This window comes from Hyla sarda, chromosome 3 (assembly GCF_029499605.1).
Source record: "Hyla sarda isolate aHylSar1 chromosome 3, aHylSar1.hap1, whole genome shotgun sequence".
Classification (NCBI taxonomy): Eukaryota; Metazoa; Chordata; class Amphibia; order Anura; family Hylidae; genus Hyla; species Hyla sarda.
In genome coordinates this window covers 108,911,000-108,918,499 of record NC_079191.1, presented here as the reverse complement: position 1 = coordinate 108,918,499, position 7,500 = coordinate 108,911,000, and the positions used below count along the sequence as shown (strand labels likewise).

At 36.5% G+C, this 7,500-nt stretch overlaps 1 long non-coding RNA gene across 1 annotated transcript in view; it reads right to left on the bottom strand.

The window, feature by feature from the left end:
* The window catches only part of LOC130361611 (uncharacterized), a 33,552-nt gene that overhangs the window by 23,519 nt on the left and 2,533 nt on the right, over window positions 1–7,500 (bottom strand). The window contains exon 2 of the long non-coding RNA XR_008891081.1: window positions 6,631–6,795. This is a non-coding gene — a long non-coding RNA (uncharacterized LOC130361611). The remainder of the gene's footprint in view (window positions 1–6,630; window positions 6,796–7,500) is intronic.

The following is a 7,500-nucleotide window of genomic DNA, read 5'->3' as shown; positions in this document are numbered from 1 at the left end:
TGCCCCAGTTGCTTCTTTCATTTTTAAAGAGACCTGTGAAAAATTGAAGAAGCGATCTGATTGGTTGCTATGGGCAACTGCGCCACTCTTCCTCCACACAGGTTTGGTTAAATCTCCATTAAGGTGATTCAATATTTTATCATCAACATTCAGGATTCCATATTTTTTGTTTGGAAAAACATATTCTAATAATTAAAATTCTAATTTACTTTCATATCTATGATACATAAAGTCGGAAGGTTCAACTAAGGCTGCGTTCACGTGTCTGACGTCCGGCATAGTTTCCCTCCGGCGTGCACCTAAGGGAAACTGATGCTAGAACTGATCCCATTCATTTAAACAGGACAGTTCACAATCATCCAGCGTCTTAATTTTAAAGGGGTACTCCCGTGGAAAACTTTTATTTTATTTTTTTTATCAACTGGTGCCAGAAAGTTAAACAGATTTGTAAATTACTTTTGTTAAAAAAAAATCTTAATCCTTCCAGTACTTATTAGCTGCTGAATACTACAGAGAAAATGGTTTTCTTTTTGGAACACAGAGCTCTCTGCTGACATCATGACCATAGTGCTCTCTGCTGACATCTCTGTCCATTTTAAGAACTGTTCAGAGTAGGAGATTCCATATGCTCCTCTGGACAGTTCCTAAAATGGACAGAGATGTCAGCAGAGAGGACTGTGGTCATGATGTCAGCAGAGAGCTCTGTGTTCCAAAAAGAAAACCATTTCCTCTGTGGTATTCAGCAACTAATAAGTACTGGAAAGATTAATATTTTTTTAATAGAAGTAATTTACAAATCTGTTTAACTTTCTGGCACCAGTTGATTTAAAAAAAAAAAGTTTTCCACGGGAGTACTCCTTTAAAATTGGATGGTTGGACACACCAGACGGCATCGGACAGGGGAACGCCGGATGCCATACAACTGATGACAACTGATGCACGTGTCATCAGTTATGGCATCAGTTGCGTCAAGATCTAGGCAGAGTGCATCTATGTTGGATGCCGGACATATGTGAACCCAGCCTAAGACCCGGTGCTCGCTCCGGGTCTGATTACTAGCGATCACGGGGACGGAGCATAGTGACGTCACGGGGACGGAGCATAGTGACGTCACGGGGACGGAGCATAGTGACGTCACGGCTCCTCCCCCGTGTGATTTCACACTCCGCCCCCTCAATGCAAGCCTATGGAGGGGGCGTGCCATCTGTCACGCCCCCTCCATAGGCTTGCATTGAGGGGACAGAGCATGACGTCACACGGGGCGGAGCCATGACATCACTATGCTCTGTCCCCGTGATCACCAGTAATCAGACCCGGAGCGAGCACGCTCCGAGGGCTAATTCTAACGGGGTGCGGCTTGTAAGATCACGGGGGTCCCCAGCGGCGGTACCCCTGCGATCAGGCATCTTATCCCCTATTGTTTGGATAGGGGATAAGATGTCTTAGCGCCGGACTACCCCTTTAAATTGTAATTGCATTCATACTCTAAGCAGTTCTGTACAAAACATGTCAAAGCTCATGTACCATGGGAAGTGTGCGATGATGTCCAGCTAGGATTATATTTGGAGAGAGTTTGCATTTTAACTCAGAATCCTTATCTACTGTAAATGCAATTCCACTATGTTTGAATATTATACAGTGGGAGATACTAGTGTGACTTTTATGAATGTTTTAGCTTTATTATATGCTTGTTTTTGTGTTGTTGTTTTTTATATAATTTAATTAAAAACAATTAACTATACTAGAATGTGGAAATATCTATCTCCCTACACTTCCTAATGTCCTGCAGCAGATAAAGTTACAGTAAGTTACAGTAACAGATGTCTTGGTGACCTCCTTCGAAACCAATGCAATAAAGAAATTCTTAACTACAGTTCAGAAAATTATTTTACAGTCACCTGAAGGGCATAATCTGTCCAGCTGGTCAGATATACTGGGGGGTATTTAGCAAAGGATTTATGTGTAACTTTGGCGCAATACTTGGCGCAGTGTCTTTTTGCACCAAAGTTTGGCGCATTTTCACCACTGTCATTTTTACAACTTTATCAAAATCACACGGTCCTGTGTGTGATTTTAACTTTAGTCAGTAATTCATCATTTGCGACAATCGATCTTTGGCGCAATTTTGTGCCTTTAGGGTTTTTTTTGGCGCAAATCACCGCCAAGAAATTTTGCACATGGAAAACACACTTAGCAATGTCAGAAAATGTAAAGGCGTCAAAATACATTTAAAAAATTTTTTGTCAAAGCAGCGACGCCTCCGGGGCTGCGCAATACTATCCTGCAACATAGTTGTCTCTGAGGAACCTTCACCCTCTGTTGAACCAGCATTGCACATGGCCGCACAGGTTCAGGAAAGGTAAGCACTAAAGCAGTGGTCTCCAACCTGCGGACCTCCAGATGTTGCAAAACTACAACTCCCAGCATGCCCGGACAGCCAACGGCTGTCCGGGCATGCTGGGAATTGTAGTTTTGCAACATCTGGAGGTCCGCAGGTTGAAGACCACTGCACTAAAGTAACCAAAAAAAAAAAACTTCCCAAGTTGAAAATAAAATCCATTTCACATGGTGACTATAAACCCCACAAAAGAAAATAACTCATGTCGCTTGCTGATATACTGCAGGAGGGACCCCGAAATGGCGGCTCTACAGGGTAAAATACGCGTCCTCTGTGGTGGTAAGTTCTGTGTAAAAGGCGCTGTGAACAGCTGATTTCAACATTTCAGCCAAAATTACTAACAACTTGCACCAAATTATAAATTTGGTGCATGTCCATGAAAACCAAAGTGAAAAAAAAAGTGTAAAAAGAAACTGTCAACAGGCAAAATTGATTGATTTAAATTGATTGATTTAAATTGATAAATACTATTACTATTACTATGCTTAGTAGAGAAGAGTTTCGTTTATTACTGTTCCCAAAGCTGAGCTACCAATGTATCCATGGAAGGAGTGAGAAACCTGCCAGTAAAAAGCAGTAGCCACCTAGTGGCCAAAGTGTAGCATTAGCTATTTAAAAAAAAAATCACAATTCCCAATCCATTCAATAAATAGCTGAATCATAGTAGGCCTTGCTGGTGTACATCACATGTGTATTATGTGTACAAATTTGATTTGCCAAAAGAAGATGATGTAAAAAAAAAATAGTATTTACTGTATTTACTGTATTTACCTAACCATGATACACAAATATATAAACAATGTTATGTCCTGTATTTATATACAGCATGTATACAGAGATATAGACATTATAGATATATCTTTGCGTTGAAATAAAATGTTTAAAATAAATATTATCAAAATATGCAAATACTTATTCAAATTATTTACAAAGAAAAATCATTTTTAAAAATTATCTATTATTTTGGGGGATATTTATGCTAGCATTTTTTTATATATATATATATATATATATATATATATATATGTATACATTTTATATATATATATATATATATATATATATAGATATATATAGATATATATATATATCAGTTTTATATTTTACATGTGAATGGGATGATGCAAGTATATATATATATTATTTGTCACCTCTGTCTCCATTGAAAAGGGAATGTAAGGTAGCGTTTATGTATCTCTAAAAAAAAGACAACAGATAATAAATTTAATACAAAATGGATAGGAAAATTGACGTAAAATGTGTCAGTTGTGCAATCCAATCAAAACATAAATATAATACAGTGTAAAGGCTTAAAATGCTGTCAATCATAAAAGTTCATTCCCAGTGTAAAAAGATATAATGATTAATGATAAATCTACTTTTACCATTGAATAGGACTTGTTATACATAAGTCCAGATAGTTACAATTGTCTCATTTATTTCTAATTTATTAGGAAAATATAAGGACTGGTGAATCTGAAAGAAATTTAAAAACAAAAATAGGATTTGTCAAGTGAATCATCATAATGTTTTTATTAAAAATCTGCAAAACAAATCTGCATAAAAAAAGTCTGAACACTTCATTGGTTTTTAGGATGAGGCCCCAACACTGTGCATGTGTATGTGTGTTTATGTGTATAGATAAGTATAAATATTTTTTTATATTAGACAAAAAGCCACATTAGATAAAAGGAGAGCAGTGTGCCTGCTTGTAGCCCAGATCTGATCTCACATTTGTGCCCAAAATGTAGATGAATGGGGCACTGTACCTTTAAGTTGATAAAAATAATCAAATGACCATTTCTGAAGTGCAGTCAGAGATATGTTAAAATGACTTTATCATGTTTTTGCCAATATGTGAACTTGATTTGCAAATCTCATGTGTCTTGTTTCAAATTAACCTAAATAAACCTTTCCTGCTCTTATGTAAATCAGAGCTGCCAAACATGTTCCCCTGCAGAAGAAGCTCTAGTGTGCTACTTCCCAAAGTGCAGGCAATCCAATGGTAGGGTAAAATTGTTATTAATTATTCAGAGTGCTGGTGAAGACTCTGCTGATTGCCTCCCTTATAGGATGATGCTGACCACTGAATATAACCACACCACTCTTTAAATCAGCAGCTTGATGAATAAAAGCCATTAAATGAATATAACAGTATCATACAGGTCCTCTCAGTAGGAACCCAGCACTGGGTATGACAGATGACATCATGTCACTGAATAGACCATAAGATGTCTGGACTGTGCATTTTATGGCTGTCAGGATACTGTAGTCTTAGCTACATTCACAGGATAGAGTCAAAGAATAAGTTGTTTTTTCCCTACATTTGGAAATGCAGTTAAATCATTAGGAACATTTGTGTTACTATTATTATTATTATTTACTACTATTATTATCATTATTATATAGAATATTATCATTCCCAAATACGTTCATCTAAACAGGGTGCCTCCAGCTGTTGCTAAACTACAACTCCCAGCATGTCCAGACAGCCTTTGGCTACATTCACAGGATAGAGTAAAACAAATAGTTTTTTGTCCCCCTTTATTTGGAAATGCAGTTAAATCATTAGGAACATTGGTGTTGTTTTTACTATTATTATTATTATAATATAGAATATTATCATCCCCAAGTACGTTCATCTAGACAGGGTGCCTCCAGCTGTTGCAAAATTACAACTCCCAGCATGCCCAGACAGCCTTCGGCTACATTCACAAGATAGAGTAAAAAAAATAGGTATTCTTTTCCCCTATATTTGGAAATGCAGTTAAATCATTAGGAACATTGGTGTTGTTTTTACTATTATTATTATTATTATTATAATATAGAATATTATCATTCCCAAGTACGTTCATCTAAACAGGGTGCCTCCAGCTGTTGCAAAACTACAACTCCCAGCATGTCCGGACAGCCTTTGGCTACATTCACAGGATAGAGTAAAAGAATAGGGGGTTTTTTTTCCCCTATATTTGGATATGCAGTTAAATCATTAGGAACATTGGTGTTATTATAATAATAATAATTATTATTATTATTATTATTATAAAGAATATTATCATTCCCAAGTACGTTCATCTAAACAGGGTGCCTCCAGCTGTTGAAAAACTACAACTCCCAGCATGTCACAGGATAGAGTAAAAGAAAAGTTGTTGTTTTTTTTTTTTTTTTCCCCTACTTTTGGATATGTAGTTAAATCATTGGGAACATTGGTGTTGTTGTTATTATTATTATTATTATTATTATTATTATTAAATAGAATATTATCATTCCCAAATACGTTAATCTAAACAGGGTGCCTCCAGCTGTTGCAAAACTACAACTCCCAGCATGTCTGGACAGCCTTTGGCTACATTCACAGGGTAAAGTAAAAGAATAGAGGTTTTTTTTTTCCCTACATTTGGATATGCAGTTAAATCATTAGGAACATTGGTGTTGTTATTATAATTATTATTTTTATTATTATTAATATTATATCGAATATTATAATTCCCAATCTAAACAGGGTGCCTCCAGCTGTTGCAAAACTACAACTCCCATAATTCCCAATCTAAACAGGGTGCCTCCAGCTGTTGCAAAACTACAACTCCCATAATTCCCAATCTAAACAGGGTGCCTCCAGCTGTTGCAAAACCACAACTCCCAGCATGTCACAGGATAGAGTAAAAGAATAGTTGTTGTTGTTTTTTTTGTTGTTTTTTTCCTACTTTTGGATATGTAGTTAAATCATTGGGAACATTGGTGTTGCTATTATTATTATTATTATTATTATTAAATAGAATATTATCATTCCCAAATAGGTTGATCTAAACAGGGTGCCTCCAGCTGTTGCAAAACTACAACTCCCAGCATGTCTGGACAGCCTTTGGCTACATTCACAGGGTAAAGTAAAAGAATAGGGTTTTTTTTTTTTCCCTACATTTGGATATGCAGTTAAATCATTAGGAACATTGGTGTTGTTATTATAATTATTATTTTTATTATTATTAATATTATATAGAATATTATAATTCCCAATCTAAACAGGGTGCCTCCAGCTGTTGCAAAACTACAACTCCCATAATTCCCAATCTAAACAGGGTGCCTCCAGCTGTTGCAAAACCACAACTCCCAGCATGCCCGGACAGCCGAAGGCTGTCCGGGCATGCTGAGAGTTGTAGTTTTGCAACAGCTGGAGGTACCCTGGTTGGGAAACACTGATCTAATGCCTGTTCCTACCCTCCTAGTAAACTTACATGATGACTTTGTATTGTCTAATACTTCCAGTCCCCATTGAGCTGCACATGAAGAGGATGTGACAACATTTTGTGAAATTTTGTACTTTCACTACATGTATTTTATAAAATGCTGAGTAGGTAGCAAATCTCACGTCTGTGCAGAAAGATGCCATAGAAGATCATCTATAAAAAAGAAAAAAAAGGTGTTTGTATATTGGATGGTTAGTGCTAAAGACAAGCCCTGTTCTGAGGCTACAGCTATTTCCACTAGTGACAATACAAGCTCTGCAGCACTGAAGACACCTGCAGAGTTTCTGTATGGGTTTCCAAGATGCAAAGAGCACTATACAGGCATTAAAGTGTGAAATGGTGCTATGTAATATACTGCAATTATAAGGAACACTTCTAAAGGGATTAGATCATCTACCGATGAAGCAATATTCGCAAGAAAACGAATATACAGTATAAGCTACCCAGCTGACGTCTGTATTCTGGGCAGATCTGATCTAAAAATCATCAGAACAAATGATAAGTAAAAATATGAAGAGTTGTTTATTCCAGATCGTTGCTGGGTTATGGCTTCAGACTAGAAGAAAACAGGTAGAAGCGCAAAAGCCGCATTCTTCTCTACTAAATAAAGTAGAATTAGCTCAGAGACGGAAAATACTATGTGGGCATGCACAGACTTGTAGTTCCACCAAGGCAAATCCTTTTACAATTACTATAAATAGGATGATAGGTGGAGAGAGAAAAAAACGTTCCTACATTGTGGCAAAAGGGGAAAATATATATATATATAGAATGTAAACAATTACCGCAGCTGCGTTTATAGAAGATCTTTGCCTTTTCGTGATCTCAGAATTAATGTAAAATAACAAAACAAAAACC